General features: G+C 49.2%; 1 protein-coding gene across 6 annotated transcripts in view; it reads left to right on the top strand.

The window, feature by feature from the left end:
• Positions 1-22,229, top strand: part of ARHGAP32 (Rho GTPase activating protein 32) — a 247,282-nt gene that overhangs the window by 185,910 nt on the left and 39,143 nt on the right. The window contains exon 1 of one of the 6 annotated variants that reach the window (XM_063178519.1): positions 11,176-11,260. The exons of the other annotated variants lie outside the window; for them this stretch is intronic. The gene's annotated coding sequence lies outside the window, so the exon portion shown is untranslated. Of the gene's footprint in view, positions 1-11,175; positions 11,261-22,229 lie in introns of those variants that run through there. 6 annotated transcript variants of the gene reach the window in all.

Raw genomic sequence — 22,229 nt, 5'->3', positions numbered from 1 at the left:
GAGTAAGAACAGCTTCTGCTTTAGTACCAGGAGAGAAGAAGGAAAATTCAGTATATAACAAAATTCAGTATATAACAAAATTCAGTATATAACAAACCATGTGCTGTTTGGCAGGACTGGGATGGGCCTTGTGCTGAAAGGTCAAACATGCAAAATGTTGGGATGTTCTCTGAGCTGGGACACAGGGTGGGAATTCCTGGATCCTCTGAATTTCCCAGGTGTTTAGCACCAAACAACGTGAAGGATTGGGTGTGTTGTATTGTGCTATTGATAGCCCAGCTGAGCTGTGTATGAAATGAGCCCATTTTCAGTGCAAGCATATTTTAACCAGCTGCTTTTTGTTTTTGTTTTGCTTTTTTCCTTTTTTTTTTTTTTTTTTTATTTCTCCCTTCCCAGTCTCCCCTGCCCATGGAGCCCGTCCAGCGTCCTGGAGCTACTTCCCCCCTTGTATGGCTTCATTTATTCCTTTGTCTTTCTTTCATTCTTGCCTTGTTTCTCTGTCTCCTTTTTATTTCCTTCTTCTTCTGTACATGCAGGTCAGTAGCACTGATGCCCTGAAGGACATTTAGGGGAAACCAAAACAAATCTTTGTTCTAAGGTGCTTTTTAAAAAGATATTGGGACATAAAATAATACAGCAGGGAAAGAACAAAGCTGGTTATAGCTCTTTTCTGGGGGTGATAGAATCATTTTGAATCCATAAAAAGATTGAAAATATTAAAAAGAAAGAAATTAAGTGTCACACAACCAAGTATGAATGTCAGTGTGAAAGAAACAGAAGATAAAAATGGATGATGGGGAGGAATTAAACACAGTTATTGAAGTTTGTTAGAACATGGCAACCTTCAGAAGCCAATTTTATTTTTTTTAAGTGAGGGAATGGTGTTTGTGCTTAACATCTGACAATGCCCGAAGTGAACTAATATGTGGCTTGTTTATTCATAGTCCTGCTTCACGTTGCTGTGGTCTTTTTTAGATCCTGCCAGTGCTGGTCTGAACGTCACAGCAATAACCTGGTGTCAGTCAAACCTGGGATTGGTCATGTGGATTTGTCATTTTTACAGCAAATGCCTCACTTGCACAAATCAGCTCCCCCTGGGATGTTGTTTGGATTCCCTAACTCAGTCTGAAAACTCAATATGCAAATACTGTAAAGAGACAATTATAAAATATAGAATATTGATGGAAATGGGCACAGATACAACCTTTGCCCAGCCACCACTGCCAGCCTGTGCTGCTGTCCCTGGAGAGGGGGAACAGGCAGGGCTCCCTTTCCCAGGGCTCCTCCAGCACAGGAAAACCTGGTCCTGCTGGGGAGGGTTGGTTTGCTGAGCACCTTCCTGAGCACCTCCAACACCTCCAGACCCTGCAGGCACAAGGAATGTCCAGAGGAGGAGAGCAGGGGCTGTGTATTGACAAATATTGACATATTTGGGATATGTCATTGAGAGGGAGGTGAGGCTTCTTGCACTGCCCATGTCCAAACCCACAGGAGCCAGGGAATACTGAAACTGGGATGGAGGCTTTAAGAATGAGGGCAGAATTTATTGCTGTGACTGGCCACGTCCACTGATAAATAATCTGACAGAAAATTTGGGAGGAATCAGAATAGTGAATCTTGTGAGATCCAGGGAGTTCCCTTTGGGCACACAAATATGGAGAAAAGATTTTTCTTCATGTTTTTCCATTTGTACAGTCAAGTTCCTTGGATCCCTGAGCCCTTCAGAGATGCAATTCCTGCCAAGGATCAGCAGCAGTTAAATTGAGATAACAAAGGGAGGTTTTAGCCTGTCTGTTTTTTCAGGCAGACTTTTTTATTAGGTTTTTAACAAAAAAAAAAAAAAAAAAAAAAAAAAGGAATGGCCACATTTCTGGTTATTTAATGCCAGTGGTCAGTGTGGAGTCCCCCTCCTCTCTCAGCTGTGAGAAGGAAGCTTCTGACAACAGAGCAGCTCTAATATTTCTGCTCAAAGCTATGAGGCTCATAGTGGTTCTGCTTGTTTTTCCTGTGAAATTAATTCCTTGTGACAGCCCTGTCCCTCTGTGAGTCACAGAATTGCCACAGAGATGACAAACTTGGCTGTGGCTGCTCTGAGAGCACCACTGCAGAGCTGGGGAACCACATCCTCCCCTGGATGAGCACTCCTGGGCTCTGGGGCTGTTTTAAATTATTTCTGTGTGCCACAGAGCATGGCTTCCACTACCAGGAATTTAGAGATATTTGTAGTTTTAGGTATGGGGATTTGAGGTCCTGTTCAGGCTTTGCTGGGGCAAGGGGGAAGTTCCTTTCTGGGCTCATGTAGGCACTGAAGTTCTTTTTTGGGCTCAGATAAATGAGCTGAGCTCTGGACGGGGAGGCAGGGGCTGGAGAGGGTTTTATAACTGGGACAAAGTGCCCCTGACCACAAGCCCAAAATCTTCAGGCTCCCAGCCACAGCAAAGGCTGTTCCTCTGCAAGCTGTGCTGTGGTAAAAATCACTGATTTCTCCTCCAGCTTTTGCCAACATAAACTGACATATATTTTATATAATTTTTAGTACTCTTAACAGTGAAAACTCTGCTTAGGGTGGTCTGTGCACAGCATCTCAGAATCCCAGACTGGTATGGGTTGGAAGGGAGCCTAAAGATCATCTGGTTCCACCTGCTGCCTTGGGCAGGGTCTGGAATTGGAATTGGAACTGGCCTGCACACCCTGTGCTCAGTGCTGAGCCAGCTCCAAGCCCAGTTGTTCAGGCCCCAGCAGCACCCACTCCATGCCCAGCTCAGTTTTCCAGGGATTTGGGTGTTCTCTCAGCTTAGTTCAGCTCTGCCCATGGTTTTTGCTGTTCACTCTGTGAGCTCAGTGGATCAGCTCCCTCACACTGTCTGCTCCTGCTGGCACACAGACATTGATGGGCAGGCACAGTTCAGGCCTAGAACAGCCCAGAGCAGCTCAGCTCTGCATGCCCAGCACTGAACTCTGGATTTCTCCAGCTCTGTCTCTCTAATTGCTGTCTCTCCACGCTGAATTGTTGGTCTCCTGCAGTCCCCTCTAGGAGATTGTTAACCTTGTCCTCTCTCCTGCCTTCTGTCTGTCCCTGTGCCCCCTCCCTGATTATCAGATTTGGAGATGGATAGTGTAAAGCCAGGCTCTGCATTTGTTACCGAGGCTCTGAACCAGTCCCACCTGAGCTCAGGTAGAGCCTGTTCTGTGCCATCACTGTCTGTCCTAACCCCCTCTAACCCCGTGTGTGGTAGCAATAACCACTCACTAACCCCTAGGCTTGCTGGCAGAACCTAGCTGTAGTGTAATAAGTAGTGAAATAGAGATTTATTCATTTTTTTTAATATTAAAAACTGTTGGGTAGAAAAGCCAGTGCCTGGTTCTGAGAAGCACCTTCTGAGGGGCAGATTGTCTGCATGTGATCTCCAGACCCAGTGAGTGAATCCAGATCTTAAGGTGCTGCTCAGCACACCTGGGCCTTGCCTTGTGCACACTCTGCAGTATCAGCAGCCATGTGGGTGTTAAGCTGTGTATCAGAAATCAGCTTCTTCTCTCCCCCAGCTGCTGCATTTCTAAATATAAAGTGTTCTTCTTTTCCCAGGCTTTCAATTGTGCCTCACTATCCAAAGAGTCTGCCAAACCCTCTGTGACCATGGTCTGGAGGGAAGACCTTACTTGAATGAGAGAGGGAAGAAATGTGGTTAAATACATGGTTTTATGGCAATGGAAACAACCCTCCTGTGTGCCCAGTGCACTGTGAGAGCAGAAAACAACTGTGTTGTGTTGGCATTGCCATGACAACATGGCTGTCTCTTGGCAGAACTGGCACTAGGTGAAATTAAAGTGTTCCAGTGGAACTGAGGAGCTGAGATGTGTCCCTGGTACATTTTATGTAATTAAACATTTGATCCTCAGTTATTGAAAGGTATTTGACAACAGACATTCCCATTTATTTGCTTGTTGTGTTAAATCATACCTGGACTTCTGTTTCCCTGGATCTCAGAAGTGCCTGGAAACAGACTGCAGGTGGGATTTTAGGAGAGCAGGGCAGCAATGTGTGGGAGCTTCATTTCCAGGCAGGGCTTGGCACCAAGGCAAAGGGCAGAGTTCTTGCCCAGGCTTCAGACAACATTGTTCCTGTGTCCCTCTGTTTCACCCGGTCCCTTGGGGTTGGGGTTGAACTGTGCCTTCCTAGAGGTCATCCCAGGGTGAACAGGTTATTATTGGATAATTGATATCAAAGCAATGCTGATAAATACAGCCAGTCAAAGCTCATTTCAGTCCTGCTATCCACAAAACCATGGACTCATGGAATCCCCTGAGCAGGACTCACAAGGATCATCCAGTTCCACTCCTGGCCCCAGCAATCCCACCTTGTGCCTGAGAGCATTCTGCAAACACTGCTGGAGCTCTGGCAGCCTCGGGGCTGTGACCATTCTGGGCAGAGGAGGAACCTTTCCTGATACCCAACAGCACTGGCAGAACATTTCAGTTCATGAAGGAGCCAGTGCTGGTGCAATTCAGTGACTGAAGTGCTTGGTAAGTGCCAGGCCTCTCTTCTAATTGTATTTGAATTGATTGCAATTCTTGTGGTTTAGGTGTAAAGCTCTGCAATCCTTGTCTGGATGCATATTGTTCCTTCTCCAGTCATCAGAGGAGGATTTATTTTTAAACTAGGATTTAGGGCTTTATTTCACTCCCATCAGAAGTGCTGAAAGCTTGCTTTAAAAAAATATTATTTTGCTGGTAGTGTGGATCTTGGATACATTAGGAATGTCAACCTTTACCTTCAATAATTGTGTTGCTTTGCTGGATTTCAGTGCAGTGAGTTCTGAGAAGTGCTTATTTACCCTGAATTGCTCCAGTAATTACCTGGTTTCAGGAGAAGGGGATTTATTGCAGGGTCTGCTCTGGACTAGAAGACTGTTTAGTCCTTTTAGGTCTGTACTGCAGATCAGAACTGCAGCAGCATTTTCCTGAGCTTTTAATTTCATTTCTCTTTCTCTTTGCCATCCTTCCCTTGCTTTAAGTGATTTGTCTTTTGTTCCTTCCCATTTTTTGGCAGAAAGGGATGAGAGCTGTGGGCTGATCTGTGGAAGTGCTGCTAAATACAGGATTCATCTGGTCCTCTATGAAATTTTGCACCATAAAATCTGAGATCCTGCTGGAAAAGTAGGAGTTGGAGAGAACAGCTTCCTGAGCCTGTGTGCTGGGAACAGACATGGCAAAAATTCAGTGTTCCCTGGGCAGGCAGGAATTGGATGGAGGAGAATCCCAAAAGCAGCAGCAGCAGCAGCTCAGTCCTGCCTGGCATGAGGAGTTGCTCACAGCCCTCTCTGGGGGACTGCATTTGGAGAAAGTCCTGCTGTGCTTCACCCAGCCAGGCAGCAGCCCTGTGTTCTGCTGTTCCAGCAGTAGTTTGGGAGAAGGTACCAGCAGGGCTCTGGATCTGGGGCTGCTGCTGCACTCCCTTTCCCCACAGGGCCCAGGATGCTCTTGGCATTCCCAGTTGTGAGCTGAAACTGTCAGTGATCTTCTAACCATCCCATTTCCCTTTTGCAAGAGGCCAGGGCTTGGATGTTCCTCTAGACCTGCATGGAAATCCAGCTGAGGGTTCTCCACAGTGTCCCATGGCAGGAGTTGCAGGCACACAGGATGGCAGGGGATTGCACTTTGGGGAGTGCTTCACCAAACTGGGACAGGTGATCGATTTACAAGGAGCAGGTTTTAGAGTTAAAAAGTGTCAAATATTCTTTCTACACCCCCTGCCTATGGGGACATGTTTTTATTTGTAACTTGCTTTTGCCTTTTACCTTTAGTGGCAAATCTGAAACACTTAGCCTAAACAAAATCTCTAAACCTTGGCTAACTCCTAAGTGAGAGATGAGCAGGAATTGTTCTTCACAAAGTTCCTAAGGATGCAGAGCATTAGGGAGTTCATGTATTTCTCCTTTCTCCATAATCCTTTAATCCTTTAACAGTGCAGATGTTTCTGACAATGGCAGTGAGAGCCAGGAGTGCACTTTGGCAGTGCTTCAGGAGCACCCCTGGCTCTTCCTTGCCCCCACATTGAGGAGTTTTAGGTGATTTTCATGCAGTATTTGCAGTGAGAACAAATCCATGTTTCTGTGACATTTCCTGGGTGCTATGGAAACTGTCTGGGTGGTTCTCAGCAAGTTCTGAGTGAGTTGGTTGACATTTTCTTCAAGAGGCTTGGATTTGAAAGGCTGGAGTAGAAGAGCAGGATTTGGGGATGAGTGTTCTGTCTGGAGGGCACAGGGGAAGCTGGGGCAGGAGATCCATCCTTTGGAGACAAGCTGCACTGAAACAAAAGGGACCCTGAGGCTCAGGGGCCCAGGAGCAGGAGGAAGGGACCCTTTGGTCCTGCTGCTTCACTCATATCTTCTTTTCTTTTTTAGCTGAACTCAAAGAGAGTTTTCTAATCTATGAAAGCCTTTCTGGAGCCCTCCCAGCCCCGAGGGAGTGGATCCTGTGTCCCCTCAGAAAGTACCATGAGTGCAAAGCCAGTGGTCCCAGGGCAGTTGGTGGACACCAGTGTTGTCCTGTGGGACCACCAGGTGCAGGCTGAGCCTGGGGATACTCCAGGGACCTTCTGCCTTCTCTGAACAATCCCACTGAGGCAAAGGTGGAGGTGTCAGTGAACCAGCCTCTGTGTCCAGCCCCCAAATTTGCATTCAGGTTTTCCCCTGGCATAGCTGAGTCTCCTGGAAGTAGGGAAAATATCTCACACAGAGCTGGCACAAAAAACCCCATCCCTGCCCACCCCAACCCCCTGGCTCCTGGCCTAGGAGCCCTTTAGCAGCTTGGAGGAGCAAGGGGAGCAGCAGAGCTCTGCCAATTGAGGAGCATCCTCTGCTCCATGCCAGCATATCCTACATCCCCACTGGGAGGCACTACTGGTGTAATTACAGTGCTGGAAATCAGCCTCCAGGCACAGGGAAATGCCTGGAACACAGGTAGAGGGAAGAGCCAGATTCATTCCTGTGTTCCCTATCGGGCAGTTTGTCCTTGTGTGTGGTCACTGAGGCTTTGGAAAGTAGCTGAGCCCATAAACAGCAGCTTCAGGCATCTCACACTTTGACAGATAATTTTGTGGTGAGCCTTGACCATGTTTCCTGGGGAATTTTAATTGGAAAAGGAAAGGAACAAGCATGGTGTGTGAATCTGTGCACATCAGTTGATGAATAATGACATTCATCTGTGTTCTGTGCAGGTAAGAAAGATCTGTGTTGATGTTTGTTATGAAAACATTCCTGGTGTTTGAGGGGCTGGATCCCCCAGAACAGGCTGAGCAGTGTGAAGCAGAGCAGTGAAACTTGGCTGAGTGCAGGGTGTTGGAGGCACCAATGTGCTTTAATAAGGCCATTTCCCTTTTCACTTGTTCTGTGCTGCTTTCTCACTCTGCCTGCTCTCCACTTCCTCAGGTTGGGGGGGCTGTTATTTTTAAACAAGTTGGTTTTTTCCTTTCTCACAAGCTCTGTCAAAATGGGACTTAACTGTAGTCATAGTTGGCTTAGCAAAACTCTGCAGTTATGCTAAAAGCTCTGAAATAATGTCAAGAGGCAGTTTTTTCTGCTCTGCTTTTCCTCTTCTTTTCTCCTGAATAATTCTGTAAATTAGTGTGGGAGCCAGACTGTGGCTTGAAAATCCTTCAGGCAGTTTTAACCATAAACGATGGCACAAAGCTCTGATCTCTTCCTGGCCTATGGATTTATCAAGGGTTCTGCCAGTGCACAGCTCAACTCTGCCATTAAAACTGGCCCTGGGAAGTCACAAAGGCTGAGCAGCTGCACCACCACCCCTCTGTGCACAAAGAGTTTGTAAATGGGGTAGTTGGAATATTTTTGTTGCAAGGCATGGCAGACCATGGCTCCATCCCCCAAAGCCTCGGTCACCACATGGTACCACTGTGCCCAGAGCAGCTGTGGCTCTCTGGCAGTGCCCAAGGCCAGGCTGGACAGGGCTTGGAGCACCCTGGGATAGTGCAAGGTGTCCCTGCCATGGCAGGGGTGGGACTGAATGAGCTTTAGGGTCCCTTCCAACCCATTCTGGGATTTGATGATTCCGTACTCTGTGACATGAGATACCTGCATGTCAAACCTGCTTGCTGACAGCTCTGAATCAAATCTAATAATTTTAAGGCATTCCATGTCATGATGTGCTGTTCTGTTGTTTTTTTTAACTCCCCACTGTGCTTTCATCTGTAATTTCTCAGCAACACCCCTTATTTTTAAAGGGGCTTTTGTTTATTTGTGAGATGTGTGTGTGTGTGTGTGTGTGTGTGTGTGTTGGGAGCAGCTGACTGCAGGACAAATCCAGCTGAGGATGGAGCAGCATTGCAAAGTCCTGACTGTCTAACTCCTAATGATGGCTTGAACCTCCTTCAGTAGTTATATTTGCAAAAGCAGAAAGCAGAAGAAGCTACAAGCTGCACTAATAACATTCTCTGGGTTGCTTTGCCTTCCCAGTTCTTGTGTCTGAAATAACTTTTGGAGCATAGGGTGAATTTCAGGATTCAGTTTGTGACAGGCACACGGATAGACCCTTTCTTCTGTGGTTTCAAGTGCTTGGGCTTCTTAGCTGGGTTTAAAAGATACTCATTATCTGCTTCCTCTGCTCCATGGCAAGCAGACAAACTCCTCAGGAGTGGGGAATGCATCTCTTTCACTTGCTTAATTTAAAAAAAATGCTTAGAATTGTCTGGCAAAAAAAAAAATAGAACAGAAAATGAGACTCATGTGATTATTTTATTATTTTCAATCAAACATTCAGAAACAGCAAAAGACATTGCAGTGCTGTTCAGTGGATTGGAGAGCAGAGACCCCTGTGCAGGTGCAGAAGGTCCCAGGTGCAGAGGAGTCACATCTTGGTCACTCAGGTTTCATTCCTAAAAGAAAGGCAGTTCCTACGAAGGATTAAAGATTTTCCTTTACAGGAAACAAAGTGCAGATGGGGGGAAAGGTGTGTCATTGTACTGCAGGTAGTAAAATACCTCCTCAGAGCAGTAATTTGAAAGGTAAAACCCAAGCCTGAAGCTGAGGCAGCTCTGTGTTATTGAGGATGCAGCTGTTACATTCCTGCTCTGATTAGCAAAAACAGGATTGGGCAACTCCTGGCCTGAGTTTGAAACTGGGCACCAGCAAAGTGTGTGAATGGGGGGTCACCAGCCTTGAAGGAGCCTTCCTAGCCAAGCCTGGCCTACAGTAAAAAGAAATAAATTACATGGGGAGCATGCAACACATCCTGGCAGCTTTGGGCAGCTCAGCATTACTGCTCTGAAGTCCTAGATGCTGCTTGGAATTGTATGTGCATTTTGCATGTTAATTTGGAATAGCATTGCTTCTGCTGTATTCATCTGTGTTGGGATTTTCCCAGCTTTAATCAATGGGTTTGGTAGGAGGAATGTTCTCAAAATGGTGAGTTGGTACCAGGGAAAAGGGTTTGCACTTGGAATTTTTCAGAGAGAAGTGGATTTAGGAGTCGTGCTTGGCTGCTGAGGTAAACCTGATGTGATAGTGTGCTCATTGTCCAGGCCAAACAAGTCCAGCAGTGAATACCAAGTGTACAGAGAAGCTGGAGAACAGGATCACTGGGAGATGTGAGTCAGCAAACGATTTTGAAAACAGCACAGAGGAGAAAGCGTGAGCACCTAAAGAAAGGAGTTTTCCCCTCCTGCTCATCAAGATATCTGCAGATAGAGAGGCAAATTCCTCCCTAATCCTTCTGACCCTGAGGTTGCTCACCTTTAGCTGGCAAGCCTACATTTTTAAGTGGGTGACAGCAATTACTGGGATTGATGAACTGGTGTTAATGGGGCTCAAGGTCAAACAGCACAATGGCAGAACTAATCCCACAAACCACACTGGCACTAGGAGAAAGCTTGGCTGAAGCTTCCTGCCCTCCTGGTTCTTGTTCCTGCTCCAGTGCTGGCTGAAGCTGGGCAGGGAAGGCAGTGCTGGAGTCAGGTCAAGTCCCAGGGTCTCTGTGCTGTGCCCTGGGCTGGAGCCTGACTGCAACTGGGTCACTGGGAAATGATCCCTTCATTTGGCTTTGCTTTCAAACAGCAGAACTCCCGGAGAGTTTTTAATTGGGTTTGTTTTCAGTGATCTGATCATTGATTCAGCTCAATGCCAGCTAGCCCCTCGGACTGGGAGGGGACAGTGCTCCTGTGATGACATTATCAGGGACACTGGTGTGAGGTGCGCTCCCTGGGCGGTGGGGCCCAGCCTGTGTCACATCTGCAAGCTGGGACGTGCTTCCCCCAGAGCACTCGGCCCTGCCCGGTGTGTCTCCCTTCCTCCTGCACATGCTGAGACACATCTTCAGTGTGGCCTCGGGGATTTGCAGCAGGAGCAGGGACTGAGGGACAGGGATGGTGGCGCCGATGTGCCCCTGAGCTCCGCAGTCCCGGTGGGACTGGGCTGTGGCCCTCAGCACAGTGTCCTCTTCAGTTTTTGTGACATGAAGGAGCAAGGAAGGAGAAAGTGGTTGAAGGTGAGTGCAGCTTTCCTGGCCCGTGTGTTTTCCTGGAGGTGCTCCCAGGCTGAGGGGATGGCACCGGGCCCATTCCCATGGTGGAGGCTCTGGAGCAGCCATTGCTTACGTGGGACAAAGGCAGCGCTCAGACCTTCACAGAACCCCAGGATGGGTCATGCTGGAAGGGCCCTCAGCAGGGCCATCCCAGAGTACAGAGCACAGCATTGTGTCCATGGTTCTGGATTAACTCCAGTGAGGGACGCTCCACACCCTCTCTGGACAATCTGTTCAGTGCTTGATGACTGCACAGGGAAATTTCCCCTCACGTTCAGCTGGAACTGCCCGTTCCTCTTGTCCCGTTGCTGGGCACCAACGAGCACAGCCTGATTCATCTTCTCAGCCACTCCCCTTCTAGATTTTTATACCTGGTGTTGTTTTACATGTATATTTTAGACCTTCCACAGACGAGCAGCTGTGTGCTGCTCCCCATCCCTCCCTGCCCACCCAGCGCCCTTTGCCCGGGCCCGGGAGGGGAGGCGGGAGGGACACGAGGGTCCCGCGGCGGTGCCGGCCCGGGGGCAGCGCCGGGGCGGCTGCGAGAGCCGGGGAGGGAGGGAGGGAGGAGGGAAGGAAGGAAGGAGGCACCTGCGGAGGAGGAGCCGGGGAGGGGCTTGGCAGAGCCGCAGAGGCTGCGAGCGGCCGGCGCATCCCGCGGATCCCGGCGGAGCCGAGCCAGCCCGGCGCGGAGCGGGCGCGGGGACCCGGCCGGGAGCAGGGCCAGGTGAGGCAGCGATAGCCCGGGTCACCCGGCCGGGGCTCGGAGAGGGGGCCGAGGTGTCTGCGCCACTTGTTGCTTAGTAACTTGGCTGATACGTAATGTTTGTGTGGGGAATGAGTGGCTTTGGATAAGTATTCTTCTTTCCCAGTGGTGATGGTGCCTCGGGAAAAAGGCTCTTGGTACATACTTTTCATTGGATATTGGGAAGAAATTCCTCCCTGTGAGGGTGGGCAGGCCTTGGCACAGGGTGCCCAGAGCAGCTGTGGCTGCCCCATGATCCCGGGCAGTGTCTAAGTCCAGGGGTTGGACGGGGCTTGGAGCAGCCTGGGACAGTGGAAGGTGTCCCTGCCATGGCAGGGGTGGCACTGGATGGGCTTTAAAGTCCCTTCAAAGCCAAACCATTCCATGATTTGATGGTACTGAACACCCCCTGGTTGACCCAGGGGTGCTGGGCTGTGCTGGGGTGTCCTGCCCAGGACACTGCCTGGAGCAAGGCAGGGGTGTGATGCCGTCGGGGTGCTCAGATGCCTCCCTGCCTGGGATCATGTTTTCAGCCAGGTGAAAACATACCTGGTGTCAGTAATTTCTCTCTCATTCCCAGCTGCTGGTTACAGACCTGTGCTTCTGCAGTGGGAAAGGATCCTGGGGATCCATGCCCTTGGGCAGCTTCCCTGGCTTGGTGACCAAATACCGATTAAATTTACATACTTACCCCTCTCCCCCTCCTTGTTAATTGTTTTACTTTTGTTTCCCTCTTACTAATCTCTGCCTTGAGGTTTCTATTCCACTTTGCTCCACACTGGGTCCGTAGTTGTAAATTGTTTTATTGGATTTGTTCTCGGGTCATGGGTGTGTAGCAAACCGGAGCTGTTAAAGGGAGCCTCTTTCATGTCCGGGATGATTTGTGTGAGGATTCCCACCCAGATCCCAGCAGAGAAGGAATTCCAGCGTGCACACCCCCTCCACCCCAGCCGTGATCCTGGGGCTGCAGGGCTGGAGTTCAGTGCCTCCCTCTCAGATTTATACCTCCCTCCCAAAGAGGCAGCTGACAGAGGGGAATGTCTACAATTTAAATCTCAATAGATTTTTGCATATCACTTTATCCTTTTGTCTTCCCTCCCTTCCCAGACTGGCACATCCCTAAGCATTACTATTATTGATGCTGTTGGTCAGGAGAAAGGGGCTTCCTATTAAAACTGCCAGCCCATTGTTTGCTGGAGCCCTGAGGCAGGGAATGCACACTCTGGAAAATAAAATTCCCAGGGAGAGACGTTACTGTGATCACAGGAGACACTTTGCAAGTAGCCATGGCTCGTCTGTTCATATTTGTTCAGAAAACCTCCTAAAAGCCAGAGCTCATTTTAAGGACTAAATGCCCTGCAGGATCTGATTATTTGTGACAGAGAAGACAGGAGGCCTTCCCTTTCCACTCTTCCCCGGCCTCCTTTGTTCTGGGTACCACACAGGCATGATAAAAGAGGCTCATTTGAAATCAAAGCCCTGCACTGGGAAGTGAAAGGAAAAGAATATAAAGCAGGCAAAACAATACATTGTCTGCATTCCTAAGTTGAAAAGCAGATTTAATTCACCTCAAATCCCCAAACTTTTAGGTCCAGTTTTCACTTTCAGTGAAGTGTTTTACACTTCTTTAGCTGTGTAAGGAATATGTATGTGAAAATTTAATTTTTATCCCCTTTTAGCTATTGTATCCTTCTTGTGCTGTATAGGGTGACTGTAATGTGAATGAAAATTGTGGTCATTGTCTTCAGGATTCTTTTTGTTTCCACTCCAGGTGAGTGGAAACTTTACTTCCAAAGGCAGAATCATCTCAGGGGTTAATTGAAAGAATGAACAGTTTAGGAAGTCAGGGCTGTAAGCAGGAAAAGAACCAGAGCAGTATGGATCTGGGGAGGGTAGGTCACTGCAGCTTGGAACTGGTCTGGGCTGCAAACACTTGCCCTCAGGCCCGTGCAAATGAGAGAGGCAGCCTTTGGGAAGGGGCTGGGAGAGCAGCAGGGATGGTGCTGCCACACTGGGACAGTCTGTACCCGAGGCAGAGGCTGTGCCATGGGCACCGGGAGCAGCAAGGCACTGTGCCCTGACCCGGGAGGGATGGCTCGTGCCCCTTCGCCATGAATCCAAAGGGTTTGTTCCTTCCCAAGGCCTTGCATAAGAGCAAACACCTCTCGCTGTGGGATTGGGCTCCATCTGCCCAGCTCCTCATTGCTGCACTTGTGTTGTTGTTGATTCCTGGCAGATCCTTTCCCGCCAGCACGGGCTGGGGCAGCGTGGTGCCGCCGTCACTGCGGCGATCCCGGCCCGGCTGTGCCACACTCGGGCTGGGGTGGCCTGGCAAGGCTCCAGGCTGCCTGCCTGTGCCACAGTGCTTGGTGTGATGCAGGGTCAGCCTGGCTCTCTGGCAGGTTTTTGGAAGATGTCCTGCAGTGCTGCTGCCAGTTGCAGGGATTGCGTGGGCGAGGCTCAGCCGAGCTGCAGTTCCACGGGGCTGTTGGGAATTGTTTAATCAGGGAAGGAGCTGCACGGAGCACAGCTGGGCTCTGAACTAGGCACAGCAAAGGCACTTCGCCTTCAAGGACTGCGAGTTTGGAACAGTCAGCTCTTGTCTTCTCTGAGGCCGTGGCTGCTGAAGCCAGGAGAAAAAATGTTTGGTTTAGATTGTCCTAAAGGGAGGTTGGGGTTGTCCATTAGGCAGTTCCAGCTGTATGGATAGGCAGCAGCTCCAGTCAGCTCCAGCAGGAAGTGTGTGGCATTGCCATCACCGTCTCTCTGTGGATCACATTCCTGTTGGTGATGACTGGTGAGTTGGAGAAGCTTCTGGCAGACGTGGCCTTGTTCTGGTGTCACCTAATGCCAAAGTGGCATCTTGCCTCTTGAATGTTTTTCCATTTCTCCCTGAGCTGCAAGTGTCTGCAGAGTTACCCAGCGCAGGTTGCTGGTTGTTGGTGTTCATGACCTCACCCTTAATGTTGCTGCTCCAGCTGAGGTTCCAGAAATTCCTTTAACTAAAACCACCTTTCATGGGCCACACAGCATAACCTTTGGGGTCATTCTGAAATTGGGTTTCTTTTCAAACCATGCAAATTGTGTATCAGAGATACCCTCAGGTAACAGTGTCACATCCTCTTCAGTGGGAATATAGGGTTGCACATTTTGGTGTCAGATCTCAAATCTTTGGGTGTGGTGGGAGCTTGGGCATGTGAAATCAAACAATCCTGACATGCCAGAGTGGATGTGGGTAGGAGGCTGACACCATCTCCCTGATGGGCAATCTGCTATTCAGTTCTGCCTGTGATGGTTACCTGAGTCAGAGCAGCCTTTCTAAAGGATCCTCAGGCTCCAGGGTAGGTGAGATAAGCAAAAGGACAGCATTTAGCTCTGCTGCTAGAGCAGAGATTTAGCTAGAATGAAAGAGAAAAAAGCTATTTCAGGTGTCTCTCTGGATATTTTTTTCCTAGCTCCATGTTTCCCAATTTGCCCCCTTGTCTCCCAGTTTTGCTGCTGGCCCTGTGACCTCTTAGTGTCACCTGAGCTGCTGACCCTTCTGCCACGTGTGCTTAATCTCTATCAGTTTGTTTTCATCTCCCACTCCTTTTCCAGACTGAGCCTCTAATTACTGGTTTCCTTTGCACTACAGCCCCATCCATCATTATTTCCTCCCCCAGTCACCTGTCCTAGCCTGTCCCTGCTGCATCATCACTGGGACTCTGTTAGTCAGCGCTGTTGTTTTTTTCCAAAATACTATTTAAACTTGTTGATAGAATTAATAGATTGACCTTTCCAGCCCTTGAACCTTTGAAACCTCTCTCATGTCTCCATTAGCCTTCACTGCATAAATAACTGATTTATATCTCCTGGCCATGTCCCACTGCCCCGGGGCAGGTGTGCTGTCCTTCAGGGATTCATTTGAAGATGTCCTGGGTCTGTTCAGGAGGTCAGGTATCATCTTAGTGCTCCCTTATGGTCTTAGATTCTGTGCAAAGATCAGTCATGTCTTAAGGCTGGAAATTAGCACAGATTTCTTGGTATCAGACATATGTGATAGACTTTTGCATCAGACTAACCTCGTGGTTATCATTCCTAAGCCATTGCAAACACTCAAAACATGTGGCAGAAGAGCAGGGAAGGAGGTTTTGCTGTTGTACATTAGCTCCTGTTCATGTCTGTGATTTCTCATGGCCATAAAGAAACTTCTCCAGGCAGTTCACACTGTGGATGATCCTCATGCAACCACAGCCATGTGATTTCAGTTCAATGACAGCAGCCACCATGCTGGTACCTTCTGGATTTGCAGTGTGCTGTCTCTGGCAGAGGAGTGACCAGAGCCAGATGCAGCAGAGGCTGAAGGAATTGTGGAATTGTGAGTTGCCAGGCTGGTGGATCTCTGCTGCCAGATGTTCCTGTGCTGACCAGGAGGAGCCAGCCTGAGCTGAGGGCTGCTGTGGGCACGAATGGGGAGGAGCTGGAGTTGAGCTGAGGTCATTGCACAGACACTGCCCAAAGGATGGCTGCAGGAGCCTGGGCAGATGCAAGAGATGCAGCTTCCTTATTACCAGGCTTTATAAATAGACAGCACCAGCTCTTATCAATGACCTACTTTACTCTCCATATGTGTGGGGCTCTCCTGGTAGTTGGAAATTTGTCCTTATTCTTAGCTGGTTCTTGTCTTAGCTAATTTCAGTGGTTCTTATCAAATTACGCTGAAATTAATCACCTTTAACATATTGCTTCACTTCAGAGCCCAGCCTTAACTGATGGCAGCCTAGCACAAGAGAAATGCTGCAGCATCAGAAAACACAATTTATTTTGCTCTTGTTTATGGCAAACCAGTCAGTACATATTTATGAAAGTTATTGGAGATAGATATTTTTAGACTCTCATATCTATGGAATTTTAAATTATCTCTTGAAAATCTTTATGCCTGCTGAGGGAGCCCAGTATAGAGATTAGTGAGGTTATTGCTGTGTTGGTTGGTCCTTCTTCAAAGCCAGCATCCTGTTCAAGGACTTAGGCATGGTGCTTGGTGCTGCGTGGTTCCACATTCTGCTTGGGGGTTTTAGGGCTGTGTAAATGAGCTTCCAAAATAGAATGTGCTGTGGCAGGAGGGAAGGAGGAAAATGTCTTGTTGCTAAGGAACATGACAGAGAACTGGGAGATGTGACTCAGTTCTTGGCTTGGCATCACTTCTCAGTGAGATGTGGGTCTGCAGAGTGGGTTTTTCTGAGTGCAAGGGGATGGATATTGAGTGTATTGGCTGATGTTTTCAGGAGGGGTCGGGGTGATTGCTGCTGTGTGGGGACCCAGCTGGCCTTGCTCTGCTCCCACCCTTCAATGTGATCCCAAGTGCGCAGAATCAGGAGCACGGGAAATGTGTGGCAAAAACAACCCCAGCTTCTCATCTCCTGATTCCTGGTGCTGCTCTTTTTTCAGAAGAGTCTGTTGCTTCTCCTTCTCTCCCTGCAGCAGTTTAATTTTAGAATAGAATGGCTCTGGAGGGACTAATAGCCTAGAAAAAATTTTGCCTGGTTTGCTGTAAATCTCCTTTAAGAGGGGATGGATTTCACTTTTGTTTTGTAATGCTTTTCTTTATGACATTCCCACACCTTTGTCCATCTTTGATTTGTGCCTGCCAGTGCAGTTTGGGGATTGCTGTGGAGCTCTGCAGCCACGTGTTGTTGTTGCTCTGGTCTGAGCACCAGGCTCTCCTCTCAGCAGGGGCCAGCTGGGTGCTGTGACCTGTAAAATTCCTGGCAATAACAGAAACAAACAGGCTGTCCATGTGCTGGGAATGTGGGTCAGCAAATACCCTCCAAGATTATTCTCTTGGAGGCCAAGTTTGCTAACCCTGCATCAGAAAACGTGGCGCTATTACCCTGGGAAAAGGGTTTTGTCAAACCCCAAATATTAGTGCTACCAGCAGGGAATGGGACAGGTGCTCTTTGTGAAACGGGGACTTGTTCTCTCTTGGCAGAGGCTGATGAGGCTGCAGGGAACAGGCAGGGATTTTGGGAGGGTGTCCTGGAGGAAGTTGCCATTGCCCTGGATGGGGCCTGGAGCCTCCTGGTCCGGTGGGAGGTGTCCCTGCCCATGGCAGGAGTTTGGGACAAGATCAGCTTTTCCACCCCAGAGCACTCTGGGATTCTGTGTTTAGCATCTGTTGCCGGGTGACCTTTGCCTGGATGTCCCCTGGCCTTTGGGAAGGGGCAGGATGAGGCAGCTGAGAGATGCTGTCCTGCTGTAGGCTTGGCTGGGCTGTGTTTTGTTCTCAAGCCGTTGTCCCACGGGGCTTTCCTTGCTGAGCAGAACAAATCTGGGGACACAGTAGGGCTGCATTTATTTCTTTGTTAAAGGGGTTTTTCCTGTTGGGTCTCTATGATCCAAAGCCAAGGAATCAGAAGGAGACAGTGCTCTTTGCCATCCTACCTTTCCTTCTGTTGGCAGCACTTTGGGCAATTCTGATTAAATATTGCAGTGGTCTTGGGAAGGATGGTGTGGCCAGACATCACTTGTGGTGTTGTTGGCCTGTGCTGTGAATCCCAAATAACTGCACCCTATTGAATGCATGGGGCACAGGAGGGATCAGGGCCAGGGAGAGCAGGTTGGCTCTGGGCTGTCTCACCTGGGCTGGCCCAGCTCTGCCCCTAAAGCATCAGGGGCAGCAGATTATTCTTAATCCAGGTCACAGCAGTGCCTCAGCTCAGCCTCAGGGAAAGGTGTGGGGACACCCAGCAGTGCCACCATGGGCTGAGCTCCTGGTGTGGGGACACCCAGCAGTGCCACCATGGGCTGAGCTCCTGGTGTGGGGACACCCAGCAGTGCCACCATGGGCTGTGGTGTGGGGACACCCAGCAGTGCCACCATAGGCTGAGCTCCTGGTGTGGGGACACCCAGCAGTGCCACCATAGGCTGTGGTGTGGGCACACCCAGCAGTGCCACCCTGGGCTGAGCTCATGGTGTGGGGACACCCAGCAGTGGCACCATAGGCTGTGGTGTGGGGACACCCAGCAGTGGCACCATGGGCTGAGCTCAGAGGAAGGCTCAGGAGTCCTCAGCAAATGCCAAGGGATGGATCCCTGTGGGCTTCCAGGGGGGTGAGTTGTCCTGACCAAGAGCATGAAGCTGATGAGGAGCTGGTGGCTGACACAGCTCTTCAGTAAAGCTGCAGAAAGCATGTCCTGAGGGTGAAGGAGCCCTGGTTTTAATGAAGAGGTTGTTATTTCATAGCTTTTACCAGTGTCAGGGGGATTTGGGGCCTCACTTGCACCACAAATGCTGGTGGTGAAACAGCAACAGTGCTGCCTGATCCATAAATGTTCCTGGGGGAGGTACTGGGCAGCTTCCCAAAGCCACAATGAACTACCTGGCACAAGGAATCCTTTTCCTTCCCCTCCTCCCCACCATGTAAAGGCTTTGGCCAGCACAGTTATGACAGCAAAGAGAAGGGAGATTTTTGTATGCTCCTAATTGATGTATTTGTGCCAGCAAAACTTCAGAAGTGGTCCAGACTCAGGTGGGGTTTTTCAGTTGGGTTTCATTTGAGGGTTTTTTGCAGCCAAGCACTCTCCACTGGATGGAGAATTTATCTTTGCTTCTTCAGGCCAGGGTATTAGGCCAAATCTGCCTTTCTGAGGAAAGCAGCCCTTGCTCCTTCTAGGAAAGTCTTAATTTCTTGGTAAACATTGTGTTTTGTAGTGGTTAAGTCTGAGGTAGAAAGTAATATGGATAAATGTTGGAATTTTTGTTTAGTTTGGTTTGGCTTTCAGTTGGTAACTTAAAGCACAGCAGGCATTTGAAATTTTCTGTTACTAATGCTGGTTCCCAAATTTATTTCTGTGAACACTTTGTGTGGAGACTCAAGCTCTTTGTGGGTGGATCAGCTCTATCATGTCCCTGCTTTATTGGAGGGACAGTAATAGTAGGAAAGGGTTAATTGTTTTATCCACATCTGCTTGGTTTGTAACACTTGAAGATTGATTTCAGGTCTAAACCCTGTGCCTCGATTCCCTGGTTCTCCTGCAGTCACCAGTCCTGGGTGCAGAGCAGTTACTGGTGCTGCAGCAAGAGCACTGCTGCCTGCTGCTGTCACTGTCACCTGTGGGGCAGTGAGGCCCTGCATGGGTGTTTGGAGCAGAAAACACAGATCCTGCAACATTCCTGGCAGCTTTTGGCACTGGTGCTTGTCCAGAGCCTGGTGTGCTGTGCTGTGCTCACCAGAGCAGGATGCAGCAGGAGCGAATCCCTCGGGATGCTCTGGTGCTTCGGGGTCGGCAGTGCCTGAGGGTGAGGGGATCCCACCTTTGCTGCTGCTGCAGGGGGAGCAGAGCTCATCACTCTCACACGCCTACCTGCTTTCCTTCTCCTTAATAACCTGTCAGCAGGGAGATGACTGCTTGGATTTTCTTGCCATTCTCTTGTTCTCCCCCACCCTGCAGAAGCCTGAGTGAATCATTCCTGCGTGGGTACAGCCCTGGGAGCTGGGCTCAGCCTCAGAGAGGCTTGCAGAGCAGGCAGTGATGCAGAGCAGCCTTGTTACAGACCAAGGAGCCGTGCTAACACTTCCACAGGCTGGGGACAAGGGAATTTCTGGTGGCTGAACCTGCCCTTGCAAGAGTCCTGGGCTGCTGCAGCTTTTCTGTGTGGCAGGGAGTTTGTGGGAGTCTGCTTAATGGTGCAGAAAGCAGGACAGTTATTCTAACCTGCACTGAGTGCCTTAAAGGCAGAACTGATTTACTGTGTTTTAAAAACTCTGCTCACTTTTCTGGTCAATGATGCCAGTACCAAGCCAAGTACATCTCTGGACCATGGAAGTGCACCCTTTGCAGTTTTTGTTCTGGTTTTAGTGCTGAGGTGACACCCAAAAGTCGCTTGTTGATCTGCATTAGTAGTAGAATTTCTTCAGGACTAGAATTGGATGCATTTTTCTCCACTTAAAATCCATTCTGTGATGGGCTCATTTTTCATTAAGTCCAGCAAGGTACATAGTACTCAGAGTGTGAAAGGATTCAAGTGAATAAACACATATTAATGATTGCTTTATTTGGATTAGTAGGTGCTCTGTTTGCCTGCTGTAAAAGCATCTGTCTCAGGTCTCTCACCTCCAGTGGTGTTACCACAGCAGCCCGAGGGTGCTAACCTTGGAAATTCCACACTAATCAGGATGAGCCTGTCTCCCTTTATCCTTGAGCTGGGCCGATAGGAGGTGATAAATGAGCCCTTATTTTCCTGTGATGATGGATACAACCAAACCCCATCCTAACTTTGTTTGGCATGTCAGCACAATCTGTTCCTTTATTGTGTGCAATTAAAAAGCCCCATCAAACTGCAAACACTCCTTTAATTAAAGCCCCCACAGCCACAGTTTGTCATGCTCAAGGCTCCTGTGGTTGTTAAATAAATTTGGTTTGATTGCTGAGCATGCAGATCTGGGGTTTGGTGGGGGTTTTGGGATTTCAGGTGTTCAGGTGGTGCTGAGGATCAGTTCAGTGTTATACTGCTGCAGGGGCCTTTGTGCAGAAGGAGACGTTTGCTTTCCTCACATCAGTACTAATTTGTTAAGGTCAGTGGAATCAAGTTTATTATATAAAGATACTATATCAGGTTTATTACAGATCTCAGCAGAGGAACCGTGTCTGTGTCTGGTAAAATGGAAGGAGAAATATTCCTCTGTGTGAAGGGCTTAAAGCATCCTGAAGCATTGTGTGGTATAACCAGGATCTTGGGACAAGGTTTTCATGTTCCCTGCTTGAAGAACCCCTGAGGGAAGCAGTGCCCATCCATCTCTGCTTTGCTGAGTTCCAGTTTCAGAGCTGCTCTCTGTAGTTCACATTTCATTAGGCAGCAGAGGTGACACTGAAGGGATGAACCTTTGTCCTCAGGGATCTTCACTGCTGTGGAAGGTGTTACTCTGCTGATCCTTGATTGCAGTATTTGTGCAGTATTCATGCAGGTGGAATACAGGGTTCTTGTCTTTCCTGCCTGGGATGAGAGGGAGGAGCAGGGGAGGATGATAGCTGCTGTTGCAGGAGCCTTTACAACTTCCCGAGCTGCAAAGGCTGCCACAATGCACGGCCCTTTGTACCCAGCAGTTTGTTCCCTTCAGTGGAGCTCTTCTGATGAATTAAACTGCTTTTAAATCGTGTACACAATGGCACCTTTGTTGGGGAGGCTCCGAGGGCCTCTGGAGGAGCATTGACATTCCAGGGCATTGTTCTGCTCCCATTCAACCTGAGCCCGGCCTCTCCTGCCAGGGCCAGGTCCTTGTGTCACCCCCTGCTCTGCTTTGCCTTGCACTGGGTTCAGCTCCTGAGCTCGTGGTTTTAGCAGAGGGACCAGAGTTTCCCCAGCACAGCCCAGAGAGACGCAGCAGGAGGTTGGAAGGCAGCTCCTGCCTGAGCCAGATCCTCCTCTCTTTGGGCCCTGCTTGTGTTCATTCTGGACAGGATAAACTGCATCTCTTCAATTGCCTTTGTGACCTGTTCAGTGGGCTGGGTGCTGGAGTCCCCATCCCTGGAGGTGTCCAAGGAACACCTGGATGTGGTGCTCAGTGCTCTGGGCAGGGTGACAGGGTGGGGATTTAGCACAGGTTGGATTTGACAGGAGGGTTTTTCCAACCTCAGTGATGTGAGTCTGTTTTTATTTTGTGATGACTTGAGAAGGGAGCTGCTGAGGCTCTGGGTGGTCCCTGTGCAGGGGCAGTGAGGCCCTGGTGTGCTGGGAAGGCAGGTTGGGCTCTCAGGGAGTTCTGCCTGCTCAGCCTCAGAGGTTATAGCCAGCCCTTTGTTCTGCAGGGGCCTCAGACCAGAGCAAGGGCCAGTCACAAAGCTTGATTTCTGTGTGTAGATTACACACTGCTTTGCACAGGAGATTACCAGATTTCTCAGCTGAGCCTCATTCCCTTTCCCAGAGATGAAATTGCCCCTCCCAGGTGCTGCCCACCATCAGCCCTTGAGGTGGC

Source organism: Melospiza melodia, chromosome 29 (genome assembly GCF_035770615.1).
Source record: "Melospiza melodia melodia isolate bMelMel2 chromosome 29, bMelMel2.pri, whole genome shotgun sequence".
NCBI lineage: Eukaryota > Metazoa > Chordata > Aves > Passeriformes > Passerellidae > Melospiza > Melospiza melodia.
Note: the sequence above shows the minus strand (reverse complement) of the source record. Positions and strands in the feature narration are given on the sequence as shown.